At 43.9% G+C, this 15197-nt stretch overlaps 1 protein-coding gene across 5 annotated transcripts in view; it reads left to right on the plus strand.

Moving 5' to 3' along the window:
• Positions 1 to 10165: 10165 nt before the first annotated feature.
• golga3 (golgin A3) overlaps positions 10166 to 15197 on the plus strand; it is a 99684-nt gene continuing 94652 nt past the window's right edge. For 3 of the 5 annotated variants that reach the window (XM_063074101.1, XM_063074104.1, XM_063074105.1), the window contains exon 1: positions 10339 to 10426. The gene's annotated coding sequence lies outside the window, so the exon portion shown is untranslated. Of the gene's footprint in view, positions 10204 to 10250; positions 10271 to 10338; positions 10427 to 15197 lie in introns of those variants that run through there. The other 2 variants (XM_063074102.1, XM_063074103.1) reach the window with 2 other exon arrangements.

Consider the following 15197-nt stretch of genomic DNA (forward strand, 5'->3'; position numbering starts at 1 on the left):
CCTCAACATCCTTCCTATGGTGGGGCAGCCAGAACAGTATGCAATTCTCCAGATGTGGCCTAACCAGAGTTTTATGAAGTTGCAAGATAAACCTCTTGACTTTTGAACTCAAAGCCTCGACTAATAAAAGCAAGTATGCCATGTACCTTCTTAACCTTTTTTTATTGACCTGTGTAAGCACTTTGAAGGAGCTATGAACTTGGACCCCAAGATCTCTCCGCTCAGCAACACCGTTAAGGGTCATAACTGAACTGAGGGAGAAGAACAAGAGGGGATCCCGGGAACGGTCGGGACCAGAGGGTTAGGGAGTGTGGGGAGAGCAGCCACCAGCTGGTTTCACTGACTCGGTGAGTGAGCAGGTGAGCCTGCTTGCTCCTCCCGGCTTTCTCAGCTCCACCCAGCCTCTGACTGTTGCTGCTGGGGGAGGCGAGTGGGAAGAAATGCTTGCTGTGGTCTGCGTTGCTCTGCCCTGCATTGTGGGATATGCTGTGTTGGCACCAGATGCGTGGCAACCCTTCTGAGCGGCCCTCAGGCGTGTTGGTTGTTAACACAAACTACGTCCACTGTAGTGTAGCGGTTAGCATGACACTAACAGCTCAGAGTGTCAGAGTTCAGAGTTCAATTCTGGTATTCTCTGTAAGGAGTTTGTAATGTGGTGGTTAGCATAATGCTTTACAGTACTAGCAACCCGGGTTCAATTCCCACCTCTGCTTGTAAGGAGTTTGTACATTCTCCCCGTGACCGTGTGGGTTTCCTCCGGGTGCTCTGGTTTCCTCCCACAGTCCAAAGATGTACCCGTTAGTAGGTTAATTGGTCATTGTGAATTGTCCCGTGATTAGGATTGGGTTAAATGGATGGGTTGCTGGGTGGTGGGACTGGTTGGGCTGGGAAGGCCTGTTCCATTCTGTATATACTGAGACCCTTCATCGGGACAGTTTTGCCGCTTCACTGTTTCACCAGATCACATTGCAGGGTGAATTAGCGACCTCTGCTGGCAAAAGGGATGGAGTGCAGGTGAATAAAGCTTCCTCCTTGTGAACTCCAGACTGAAAGATTCAAACGGAATGTTAATTTAATGTAGTCATGCTACCTGTGTGTGAGTTCCTTCACCCCTATTAAAATTAATAGATCAGGCACGGGAAGACCTATGCTCAATATTGCAAGAAAGCAGCATCTATCATCAGGGACTTCCTCCACCCAGGACCTGCTCTCTTCTTGTCGCAGCCGTCAGGAAGAAGGTACAGGAGCCTCAGGACTTTCACCACCTAGTTCAGGAACAGTTCCTACCCCTCAACCGTCAGGCTCTTTAACCAAAGCGGGTAACTTCACTCAACTTCACTTGCCCCATCACTGAAATGTCCCCACAACCTGTAGACTCATTTTTACTTCATCTCAGGTTCTCAATATTTATTTATTTGTTTATTTGTCTATTTATTTATTTATCTGTCAGTTAATTTATTTATTTGTTTATCTGTCTATCTATCTAGTTATTTATTTATCTGTAGTTGCAGAATTTGTTGTCTTTTGCACATTGTTTTTCTGTCTTGTGTGCGTTTTTTATTGATTCTATGGTTTTTTTTGTACTTGCTTCCTGCTCGTTACGCCGCTGTGCTTAGGGCAGCAATGAAGTTCCTCCATCTCTGTCTGTCCTTGGCCATCTTCTCTACTGTGCTCCAGGTGTGGTTGAGGGCTCCTCGGTTACACAGATATAGAAGGATTCTTCATTGCTGTTTCCACAACAGGTTTTTTTTGACCAGTTAAGGTTGTTAGCCTAGAGCTGAACCACCAGACCTGGAGAACTGGTGGACCACTCTTAGTCTGGCCTCTATCCCGTGATCTGTTTGACATGGGTGACCCTACCAAGAGCCAAAGCATAAAGTCCTGACTCCAGCCAACATAGCTCTCTGAGTCATTGAGGTATGCAAGCCTCCAAACCCTACGACAAAATGGTGGTCCTATTGGAGGAAAGATGTTTCTTTGTGTCCACCACGAATGCACGCAAGAAAAATAATCACAGGGCTGTATATGGTGACCCAGGTGTACCTTGAGAATATGTTTACTTTCAAACTTCACTTTGAGTTTGTGTGCAGGAAAGGAGAAGCATATTTGAGGAGATAATCAAGAAGATCACGTTGAACAGGAAGTGTGCGTGTTAAGAGGAATAGAGTTGATGTTATGAGGGATCTAAAATCCTTCTCTTGCCACAGATTCTGTCAAAACTGTTGAACATTTTTATTAACTGTTGAATGTTTCTAGTATTTCCTTGATGGGCGATCTGTTAGTTTTTTTTGTGTGCGAGAGAGGGTTTGGGGGTTTCTGGTTTGATGTTCTTGTTGCAGCTTGTCTGTGTGGAGTGATCTGTTAGTTCTTGTGGGAGGGAGAGAGCTGGGAGGTTGGGGCTTGAGGTTTGATGTTTTTATTGCAGCTTTTCTGTCTAGCCAATCCATTCGGTTTTATTATGCAAGGGAGGGGGTTGGGGGTTTGCAAGCTTTTGTTTCTTTTTTCTGTGGGAGGGGCAGGTTGATAATTGGCAGATGCAATTTAGTGTGGATAAATGTGAAGTTATCCACTTTGGTGGCAAAAATAGGAAAACAGATTATTATCTGAATGGTGGCCGATTAGGAAAAGGGGAGGTGCAACGAGACCTGGGTGTCATTATACACCAGTCATTGAAAGTGGGCATGCAGGTACAGCAGGCGGTGAAAAAGGCGAATGGTATGCTGGCATTTATAGCGAGAGGATTCGAGTACAGGAGCAGGGAGGTACTACTGCAGTTGTACAAGGCCTTGGTGAGACCACACCTGGAGTATTGTGTGCAGTTTTGGTCCCCTAATCTGAGGAAAGACATCCTTGCCATAGAGGGAGTACAAAGAAGGTTCACCAGATTGATTCCTGGGATGGCAGGACTTTCATATGAAGAAAGACTGGATGAACTAGGCTTATACTCGTTGGAATTTAGAAGATTGAGGGGGGATCTGATTGAAACGTATAAAATCCTAAAGGGATTGGACAGGCTAGATGCAGGAAGATTGTTCCAGATGTTGGGGAAGTCCAGAACGAGGGGTCACAGTTTGAGGATAAAGCGGAAGCCTTTTAGGACCGAGATGAGGAAAAACTTCTTCACACAGAGAGTGGTGAATCTGTGGAATTCTCTGCCACAGGAAACAGTTGAGGCCAGTTCATTGGCTATATTTAAGAGGGAGTTAGACATGGCCCTTGTGGCTACAGGGATCAGGGGGTATGGAGGGAAGGCTGGTGCAGGGTTCTGAGTTGGATGATCAGCCATGATCATAATAAATGGCGGTGCAGGCTCGAAGGGCCGAATGGCCTACTCCTGCACCTATTTTCTATAACTTTCTTTCAATGACTTCCGTGGTTTTCTTTGTTTCATGGCTGGCTGGAGAAGACAAATCTCAGATTTTTATACTGCAGACATACTTTGATAATAAATGAACCTTTGAAGCTTTTTAAAAATTTCTATATACTTTAGAAGTTATTTTTGATGCCTTGCACCTCAGTGGCCCTAGTTTGGTCCTCACCTTGGGTGCTATCAGTATGGAGTTTTCATGTTTTCCCTGTGACTAAATGGGATTTTCCTGGGTGCTCCACATCCCACATATCTAATAGTCATTCATTATGTCTGACGATGATGGTAGTTTCTGTGTAGCTCATCTGCTGTGAACTGAAGATAGCTGTGGAATCCAAGCCTTGAGTAGCACACTCATTCGCAGTGAGGGCAGAGTGGGATAATGGAAACCTGATTGGTTGAGGGCTAACCAATCAGGAGGAACAGATGATGGGGGTTGAGTATACATACCACCAGACTAGATGTGCCTAGGCATTATCCCTGATAAGCTGCCAGAGTTTGTCATCGAAACGTCAGTTAAACTTGACACCTGGACCTGGCTGGAATCCCGAGAAGCGTTAATGCGTCATATATGCCAGGAAAGCAATAGATCATATCTTTGTATCGTCTGCCGACTTGGTCACAAAACCATTACTTCCGGACTTACTCCAAAGCAGCTGGGACAGTGCATAGAAGACCAGACTTGATGGCGTGCCGTGGTAGAACTCTAAGCACATCCATGCTGCTTGGTTAATTAGCTTCCATAAATTACACTGGCCAACAGAGATTTTGCTTCCTGAATACTTTTGGGTGTAGTTAATGGATTTTGGGCTGCTGTCCATGAAAATCATCATGAAATTTCCCTATCACACACCAGTTTTTGAACTCATCTTTATTAGTTATTTCAATTGGTAATTCAAGTGAGAATAGCTGATGCCAAGATCAAGGAAGGCATTTTTGTTGGTCTTCAAATCAAACAGGTCATCAATGACAGCCAATTCAAAGATTTTCTAGTGGGACCGGAGAAAATCACATGGAAGGCAGTCAAGGATGTTGCTGAAAATTTTCTTGGCAACTACAGAGCAGCAAACTATGTGCAGCTGGTTGACAACATGCTTCAAGCATACAAAACCATGAAGTGTAACGTATCACTCAAGATTCACTTTCTGCATTCCCACTTAGACTTCTTTCCTGCAAATCTTGGTGCTGTCAGTGACGAGCACAGTGAAAGGTTTCACCAGGACACTGTAGTCATGGAGAAACGGTATCAGGGTAAAAGGAATCCATCAATGTTTGCTGATTATTGTTGGACACTTAAGCACAAAGCCTCAGACATGGAATACAAATGAAAGTCATCACCAAAACATTTTTAACTTAGTTGAATTATTGTAAAGCATCAGCACCATTACGCAATTAAACACATTATATTCAATAAAGGTTGATTTCTTGTTTCTCCAAATTCCTATGTGACACAAGTAGTCTGAAATTATATTTGTGTTCAGTTTCATGGTCTAAAATAAACAAATAAAAATTCTGAGGAAACAACACTTCCAAAAAAGATTTTTTGTCCGGTGCTACCCCTTGACAGAGATGAAGTAATTGGCAGAAGAATGGAAGGGGAAAAGAAAACCTGAGAGAAAATGAGTTGCCGGTTTATATAAAAACAAAAGGCCTAGATAGAGTGTACATGGAGAGGATTGCTTCCTGTAGTGGAGAGTCTAGGCCCCAAAGGCACAGCTCAGAATAGAGGGACATTCATTTACAACAGAGATGAGGAGGAATTTCTTTAGCCAGAGAGTGGTGAATCTGTGGAATTCATTGCTACAGACAGTTTGTGGAGGCCAAATCACTAGGTATATATAAAGCAGAGGTTGACATCAGGGTCTCAATGGTTATGAGGAGAAGAGGTTGGGTGGGTCTCAATGGTTATGAGGAGAAGAGGTTGGGTGGGGCTACAACTAGAGGTCATGGGTTAAGGGTGAAAGGTGAGGTTTAAGGGGAACATGAGGGGAAACTTCTTCACTCAGAGGGTGGTGAGAGAGAGTGAGAGAGTGCCAGAGCAGGTGGTGCATGCGATTTTGATTTCAACATTTAAGAGAAGTTTGGGTAGGTACATGGATGAGAGGGTTAAGGGAGGCCATGGTCCCGGTACAGGTTGATGGAAGTAGGCAGTTTAAATGGCTTGGCATGGACTAAGTGGCCTGAAGGGCCTGTTTCTGTTCTGTTCTTTTCTGTGACTCTAAAGCAGGAGAATGGGTTTGAGTGGGAAAATAAATCAGCCATGATAGAATGGTTGAGCAGACTCGATGGGCCAAATGGTCTAACTCTGAGTGAGGCTGGAACAGCAGAGGGAGATTTGGGAGCTGCCCTAATTTTTGTTCGACCTGTTTAACCATGGCCTTGTCTTTGTTTAAGTACCTGCTAATGATATTGCAACACTTCTAAAGAAGCAAAGGGAATTACCAGAGCAGCATCTATATCACAATTCACTGTCACTAAAATATCAGACGGACACAAGAGTCAACTTCCTGAATCAACTCCTGCCTCAGCAAGGACCTGGACCCACTCAATTTGCTTATTACCGCAATAGGTCTATAGTGGACGTTTTCCCATTGGCTCTCTATGTGGACTTGGATCACCTGGACAATACCAATACCTACGTCAGGATGTGAAGATCTGCAGATGCTGGAAATCCAAGCAACCCACACAAAATGCTGGAGGAACTTAACAGGTCAGGCAGCATCTATGGAAAGAGTAAACCGTCTACGTAACGAGCCAAGGCCCTTCATCTGTCCTATCAAATTCCTTCAGCATTTTGTGTGTGTTACCTATGTCAGGATTGGCCAGCTGGACTTCAGAGCGAAGGCTCCCGAGTTCGAATCCAGCTGGCTCCCTTGCTAGCTTTCTATCCCTGCTGGGTTGAGCGTCAAGCTAGCAACTCGGCTTCGTAAGAATAAGAAAGCCTGCTAAAAAAACACCATCATGACGGCATCCTGATGACTCCACACGGAGTTAAGGGCTTTCTTCTTCTTATCTCAGGATGCTGTTTAGTGACTATAGCTCAGTGTTTAACACCATCATTCCTACAGTCCTGATCAAAAAGCTACAGAACCTGGGCATCTGTACCTCCCTCTGCAACTGTATCCTCGACTTCATAACCGGAAGACCACTATCTGTGCAGATTGGAAATAACATCTCCACTTCACTGACAATCAACACTAACGCACCACAGGGATGTGTACTTAGCCCACTGCTCTACTCTCTCCACACCCATGACTGTGTGACAAAGCACAGCTCAAATGCCATCTATAAATTTGCTGAAGATACAGACGTCATTGGCAGAACCTCAGATAGTGATGGGAGGGTGTATAGGAGTGAGATATGCCAACTAGTGGAGTGGTTCCGCAGCAACAACCTGGCACTCAACAAAAGACAAAAGAGCTGATTGTGGACTTCAGGAAGGGTTAGATGAGGGAACATGAACCACTTCTCAAAGAGGAAACAGGAGTGGAGAGAGTGAGAAATTTCAAGTACCTGGGTGCTAAAATCTCTGACATATCCATGCAGCATAAAGAAGGCAAGGCATTGGCTATATTTCATTACGAGTTTGAGGAGAATTGGTATATCACCTAAAACACTCACAAATTTCTACAGGTGTACCGTGGAGAGCCTTCTGACTGGTTGCATCACCGTCTGGTATGGGGGAGGGGGGTGCTGGGGCTACTGCGCAGAATTGCAGAGAGTTGTAAACTTAGTCAGCTCCATCATGGGCACTGCCCACAGTAGTATCCAGGACATCTTCAGAAAGCGATGCCTCAAAAGGGTGGCATCCATCATTAAGGACCACATCACCCAGGACATGCCCTCTTCTCATTGTTACCATCAGGGAGGAGGTACAGGAGCCCGAAGGCACAAACTCAACCATTCAAGAACAACTTCTTCCCCTCTGCCATCTGATTTCTGAATGGACATTGAACCCATGAACACAAAATAATCTGCAGATGCATAATCCATAAACACTACCTCACTACTTTTTTATTTCTATTTTTGTACTACTTATTTAACTATTTAACATAGTTGTAAGAAAAAGTTTGTGAATCGTTTGCAATTATCTGGTTTTCTGCATTAATTACTCATAAAATGTGGTCTGATCTTCATCTGATTCACAATAATAGACAAACACAATCTGTCCTTTCATGTCTTTATTGAACACATTGCTTCATCATTCACAGTCCAGGCTGGAAAAAGTATGTGAACCCTTGTGTAGCCCCCCTGGCCACCCTCAGGGTCGCTCGGCTCACTGTCGTCTAGGGAAATAGCCCTCAGCCCCGCCAAACTGGGTAATAGTTTGTGTGGATGCTGTGTGATGTACCCCACCCCGCCCAAATAACAGACAATACACCAGATACGATTAAATGATTTACAGTTTATAGATATTACTGGAACTATATAATTAATAGAGAATAAAATATAAAAGGAAAATAAAAGGCATCACACTTATCAAACTTCAATCTCTTCATGCACAAACAGTTGGAGCTCAGGACCCTTCTTCTTCATCCTGCGACCCCTCGGACCACCTCGACCGGCTGCCTGGGACCAACAGCGGTGGTCAATCAGACGCTCCACACAAGTCCGTCTCCGTCTCCTCTCCTCGCCGAATGCCCCGCTCAGGGTCCCACCCCATTAGCGGACATCACAGCACCTGGTCCATCCTCTGTCTCTCTCTCCCACCTTCTGCCTCCAAAACCCCGCGCACACAAATCTGCACAAAAGCATAACAACTATCCCAATTGGTTCGTAACATCTTCTTTTCACAGCCTAACCCAAAACAAGCTGCTAGCGCAAGAACTTTCTCAGCGTTTAACATAACAAAGAAGCATTCCCCAGTATAACATAACAAAGAAGCCATTTTAATTAGCCTACGCAGTAATATAAAAGACGAAACCCCCTTACATTTGTATTTAATAACTGGTAGAACCTCCTTTAGCAGGAATAACCTCCACCAAACATTTCCTGTAGTTGCTGATTAGACTTACATAATGGCAAGGAGGAATTTTAGACCATTCCTCCATACAAAACCATTCTAGTTCACCAATATTTCGGGGATACTTTGCATGAACAGCCCTCTTCAGGTCATGCCACAGCATCTCAATTAGGTTTAAGGTCTGGACACTGACTTGGCCATTCCAAAACTCAAATTTTCTTTTTTTGTACTGTTCTGTTGTTGATTTACTCTTGTCTTTCAGGTTATTGTCTTGTTGCATTATCCGTCTTCTATTAAACTTCAGGTAACGGACCACTACCCTGATATTCTCCTGTAAGCGGGCTTTATTAAATTTTGAATTTGCTGTTCCCTCAACAATTGAAAGCTGTCCAGGCCCTGATGCAGCAAAGCAGCCCCAAACCATGATGTTCCTTCCACCGTGCTTCACAGTTGAGATGAGGTTTTGGTGTTGGCGTGCAGTGTCTTTTTTCCTCCAAACATAGCAATGTGCATTTCTGCCAGAAAGTTCAACTTTTGTATCTTCTGTCCACAGAACATTGTCCCAGGAGTGTTGTGGAAAATCCAATTGGACTTTTGCAAACTTGAGACGTGCAGGAATGTTTTTTTTTCTGGAGAGCAGTGGTTTCCTTCGTGGTGTCCTTCCATGAACACTACTCTTGTTCAGTCTTTTTCTTATAGTGGACACATGAACAGAGAATATGAAAATGAATAGCAAATTCTAGAGATTTCTGCAGGTCTTTTGCTGTTACTCTTGGGTTCTTTTTCATCTCCTTCAGCATTGCACATTGTGCTCTTGGTGTGATCTTTGCAGGATGTTCTCTCCCTGGGAGAGTATTAACAGTACTGAATTTCCTCCATTTGTAGACAATTTCTCTTACTGTGGACTGAACACTCGGGTCTCTAGAAATGCTTTTGCAGCCTTTTCCAGCTTCATGCATCTCTACAGTTCTTCTTCTAAGGTCCTTGGAAAGTTGATTTGATCGAGGCATGGCGCACATAAACAGATCTTTCTTGAGAAGAGCAATCTCTGTCAGTAACCTGACTTTGTGTGTCTTTCTGTGGCACCTCTGCAACCCACACCTCCAATCACATCTCATTGATTGGAACACCTGACTCCAACTAGCTTTTGTAGAAGGCATTACCCCAGAGGTTCACATACCTTTTTGAACCTAGACTGTGATTATTTAAATAGTATACTCAATATTGACAAGAAGTATAATCGTTCGTGTGTCATTAAGCAGATTGTGTTTGTCTATTATTGTGACTTAGATGAAGATCAGACCACACTTTATGAGTAATTAATATAAAAAAACAGGTAATTGCAACGGGTTCACAAACTTTTTTCTCTATATTATCATGTATTGCATTATACTGCTGTCACAAAGTTAACAAATTTCACGACATATGCCGGTGATATTAAACCTGATTCTGTAGACCATGGGGAGAAAGAGAAGGAGGAGGGGAAGCAGAAGGAGGTGACGAGCAGGTGAGAGAGAAACCAGAATGGGGAATGCAAAAAGAGAGAAGGAAGGAGGCAGGGTGGAAATTGCCGGAAGTTAGAGAAATCAATGATCTTCCAGCAGATTGCTTCTTGCACGAAAATATTAAGAGTTTATGCAAACTTGTTGTGTAGATGCAAGCTACTGCTTTTCCAATGAGCACATTTCAAAAGCGTTTCATTTAACCGCAAAGTGCCTTGTGTGTATGCTAAAGTAGCCAAACATTCAGAAGTAATTGCACTGTTGCAATTGAAGGTCAATATCTGGGTCCCAGCCCATCTCCGTCAATCACTGCTCCTCCCAACCGGAAGGTCCGTCCTTTTTACCGAGCCGGGCTGCTTGGAATTTCTCAGGTGAGTGTAGAGGGGGGGAAGAATGATTCATGAAACGATAGCGTGCTTTGTAACTCGGTGCTGGCAGGTAACTGGTGATTTAATTTTGGCGTTATTGTTTTGTTGGGAGCGCGGTTTGGAGGAAGGGGGCGGACGTGAGGCTCGTGGGGCCGGGGGGAAGCAAGATGCTGACGGAGTAAACAAGCCACGTATGGCCGGCGGGCTGTCTCTCCCGGGCCTCACGGTAAATGTCGGCGGGGTGTGGAGGCAACATCCCTCCATCCTTGGGGGGGAGGCCTGGCTTTCGAGCGGTGGTCGGGGCCTGGGGGTGGGCTGGGTTCTGTGTACCGTCTCCCTCCGACCTTCCGCGCCCCCTCCCCTCTCTCCTTGTCCTCCTCACCCTCTTCTTCCTCGCCTTTTTCCTCTCCCTCTCCTCCTCCCATTTTCCGTTCCCCGATTTCCCTTCTCCCGGATTTTCCTCTCCCTAGTCTCCCTCTCCCACTCTCTTCCCATCCCCTCCCTCTCTCGGGTCTCCTTGTCGTCAATACTCCTTCCTTCCCTGTGTCTTCATCTTCTCTTCACTCTTTCTCTGACACTCCCCTTATGGGTCTTTCTCTCTTCATCCTCACCTCTCACCCCTTGAGTTTTTTTCTCCTCTCCTCCCTGACGTAGTTTGCTTTTCCTCCTCATCCTTCCTTTCTCCTGGGTCACTTCTTCCCATCTTCTAATGCTCCTCGTCCTGCTAGATCTTCCTTTCCTTCCATCCTCTGCTTCCTCCCTCTGGGTTTTGTTCTCTTTCCCAGCCCCTATCATGTTTCCAACCTCTGGGTATCGTTACTCTAAGCTTCCCCTTGAGACTGGAAAGGAATAAGTGTTGTGACGGTTGTGACAAAAGGGCCTCCACTGCACGCCTGAAGTTCCCTTTGTGAGCCTCTCACGATTTTTCAAAATATGTGGAAACATAGGAAACAGGAGGATACTGTGCATAGCAAGTTCCCATAAACTCCCATGATCATCATCAGCTCTGTTTTTAGTAAATGATTACATTGTTTGGATTTCTACCTCACTGGCACTTCTTATCCCGGCTGCTGCTTTGTAAATTCCCTTTGTTTCATATATAGTTAATTTTAGGAGAAAGTTAATGATTGTGCTTAAGTGACTTCTAAAGAACTAAAAAAATTGTTTGGATGAAATTGCTGGTTAATTTTGTTTTTAGTTATTGCCTCATCTAGTGTATTGTCTAGTTATCATATAGTGTACTCAGATTTTGTTGTGTACCATTCAGCCTGGTCTTCTAATATATCGTAACAAACTACCACAAATTCAGAGTGGATCAATTTATAGATACATTTTACACACTATGACAGACACACCCTCCCATCCAAACCAGCAAAGTGCCCTGGGATCTCACAGGTTCCATTTTGTCACATTACATTATACAGAAGTTACAAATTCGTAAAGATGAGGGTTATAGCTATGTTTCCACAATATCCACTGATGTACTCTTTTGATCGCTAGTAATCAATCAGATGTATTACATTTTCTTTTGGAATGTATGGATGCTATTAAGTGAACTGTGGGAATGCAGAACCCAGAAAGGGAATTACTGGAAAGTTATTGAATTTCCAGTAATTGCCCATCCCCCTCCCTTTCACCATTCTCCATTCCTGTTTCCCTCTTTCTCCTTACCTGCCCATCACCTCTCTGGTGCTCCCCCTTCCCTTTCTTCCATGGTCTTCTGTCCTCTTCTATCAGATTCCCCCTTCTCCCGCCCTTTACTGTTTCACCAATCAACTTCCCAACTCTTTACATCACCCCTCCCCCTTTCCCAGTTTCACATGTCACCAACCACCTTGTACTACTTCCTCTCCTCCTCCCACCTTCTTACTCTTGACTTATCTTCTTTCTTTCCAGTCCTGAAGAAGAGTCTTGGCCTGAAACATTGACTGTTTATTCATTTCCATAGAGGATGCCTGACCTGTTGAGTCCTCCAGCGTTTTGTGTATGTGTTACCTAATGCACAGCAGGATCTTGGACAGTTGGTGTACAGATACGGTGTGCAAGTTAGGCAAATGGTGCCTAACTTGGTCTTTGTTTCTAAGGGCAAAACCATGCAACAGCGATGGCTCATGACGTTTAGTTGGGTTGAACAACAATAAGTGATGTAACACACACAGCATGCGAGAGGAACTCAGCAGGTCAAGCAGCTTCTCTGGAAAAGAGTAAAAAGTTGACATTTTGGGCCAAGACTCTCCTTCAAGCCTGGAAAAGAATGATAAATGATGGTTTATGATGGACATACCCTTGGAAGAATGAGAACGATGTTTTGAAACGAGGTACAATTTGAATGAAATTTCCCCTGCTGAATAGTCTCGAAATTGTTCATTCATTTTGTGCCATGTCATACGACATGGGTGATCATGGTCTTTCCATGACCATGATTGTTCTTAACAATTATTTTTTGCAGAAGTGGTTTGTCATTGCTGCCTTTTGGGCAGTTTCTTTACAAGACAGGTGATCCCAGCCATTATCGGTACTCTTCGGAGATTGTCTGGCATTAATGACCGCATAACCAATGGTTCAGTTTAATATCGGAGAATGTATAAAGTATACAACCTGAAATCCTTGCTCTTCGCAGACATCCATGAAACCAGAGAGGGGGAAAAACCCCAATGAATGACAGAAAAACATGACCCTGATTGGGGGGGAGGGTTGGTGGCTAAGCTGGTGCGACACCTTGCCCAAGGGTGACGTGACCTGCAGGCTAGTGGAGGGAAGGAGTGCCTTGCACCTCCTTTGCTAGAGATGTATCTCCACCCTGCCACCCAATCTAGAAATGGGGGCCACAACCTCAGGATAAACAGGTCATTCAATTAGGACGGAGATGAAGGGAAATTTCACTCTCAAAAAATCTTTGGAATTCTCTTTCTCTGGGGTCTCTGGATGTTTGATTGCTAAGTGAGTTCAAGATTTGAACATCTTTGATTACTAAAAATGTAAGGGTTGTAAAAATTGGCGTGATTGTGATTCAGACAGGACAAGAAAGTGAACTTGATGCTGAATTGGTTTCAGTCTCAGCGAATTTCCAAGCAGGTTAAGCCCGTTGCTATTTTTTTTTGCTGTATATCTTGATTTTTTTTTCTGCTTTAGTTTGATTTCAAACAAACTTAATTTCCCCTCTTGATGATTTAGGTGGTCATTACCAGCTTTATCTTTTCTGATCCACCCAGCACTGAGATCATATCAACTGGCATGTTTTGTCCTTTAATAGAATAATCTTAGGCCTTTGGTTTTAACTCCTTTGATCATTTGGACTCTGTCAATGATCTCCCTTGGAAGCTCTGTGAGCCTGTCCTTCCTTCAGTGCTGTTTCTGGTCACTACTTCCAGAAGCCATGCAACTGCTGATCAGGCTGCCAGTACTACGTCTCTAGAAAAAAAATGTTCTTGAAGGGACACTATGCTCCTAAACAACTTGCCTAAAATTAAAATAACCAACCTATAATTTAATCATACTACAATTAGTATTGTTGGATGGCAGGGTGGCAGTATGTCTCTACAGAAGGATGTGTAAGTCGCTCCTTTTCTCTGCAAGTCTACGTCACCCTAGGACAAGGTGTAGCACCTGCTTAGCCCTCAGATTAGGGTGACGTAAAACTGAAGTTACCTGTCTTGTAAAGACACTGCCCAGAAGAGGGCAATGGCAAACCATTTCTGTAGACAAATTTGCCAGAAGCAATCATGATCATGGTTAGAACATGAGTGCCCAGGTCCCTCCGGTGCTTCCTGCTCCCTCCCCTCTCCCCTTTCCATTCTCCCTTCTCCTTTTCCCAACCACTCCCTCCCCTCTCCCTTCTCCTTTTCCCAGCCACTCCCTCCCCTCTCCCTGCCCCCTTCCCACTCTCAATCCACAATCAAGACCCATATCAAAATCAGGTTTATCATCACATATGTCATAACTGTTTTGGTTTTTTTGCGGCAGTGGTACAGTGCAATACATAAAATTACTATAGTAGTGTGCAAAAGTTGTAGACACCCTAGTTTTGTATATATATATGTGTACCCAAGACTTTTGCACAGTACTGTAACTACTGAAGGGGCCATACCACTGAACTCATCATCCTGTACAGAAGCTATATACTGCCCTTGATTCAAGGTTCTTCCATTAATGTCGTCCTAAGATTCATTTTTTCAATATTCAACCGTCTTAATTTTTTTAATTGCTCAATCTTAAGTGGTTGACATAATTCTCCAGTAAGTAGAGAAATAACTGAATTATAAGGATAAGCTTTAGTGATGGCGTGTCTGCCTGTTGCATTCCCATTACTGGTCTGTGGGTTTTTATCTTGCAATGAAAAGCACATGCCATGTCACATAACAAGCTTCTAAACTATGTCCCACTATGCAATAGATTTAAAAGGCACAGGACACTGTAGGAACTATGCATCTGTTTTCTATCCACATTGTATTCTGTGTTGTACATTTATTATGGTACCTAGTCACATGGGTGGGGGCATGGTAACGACAAAGGGAATAAGTGTATTCATGTTTAGTCTGGCAGCATCTCTAGGAAGAGGTGCAGTCGACGTTTCAGGCCGAGACCCTTCGTCAGGACCTGCACCTCTTCCTAGAGAAGCTGCCTGGCCTGCTGCGTTCACCAGCAACTTTGATGTGTGTTGCTTGAATTTCCAGCATCTGCAGAATTCCTGTTGTTCATGTTTAGTCTGGTTGGTTTGAGCTGGCAACCATCTGGTGTCATACCTTTTGACCACTTAACTTCACTTAATTACCATTTGAAATAGCTTAACTTTGCTTAAGTACATTTATATTCGCTAGTCTTAGTTTCATATGTTTCATCACTTCAAGATTGAATGTTTTTCTAGTTGCTAATAAAGGATTGAGTACTATTTTTTTGGACATTATTATTGGATTGATCAGAGGGCGCATCAGACCCACCACTGCCTGTAAGGAGTTTGTACGTCCTCCCCGTGACCATCGAAAGACGTACCAGTGGGT

This window comes from Mobula hypostoma, chromosome 21 (genome assembly GCF_963921235.1).
Source record: "Mobula hypostoma chromosome 21, sMobHyp1.1, whole genome shotgun sequence".
NCBI classification, from domain to species: Eukaryota; Metazoa; Chordata; class Chondrichthyes; order Myliobatiformes; family Myliobatidae; genus Mobula; species Mobula hypostoma.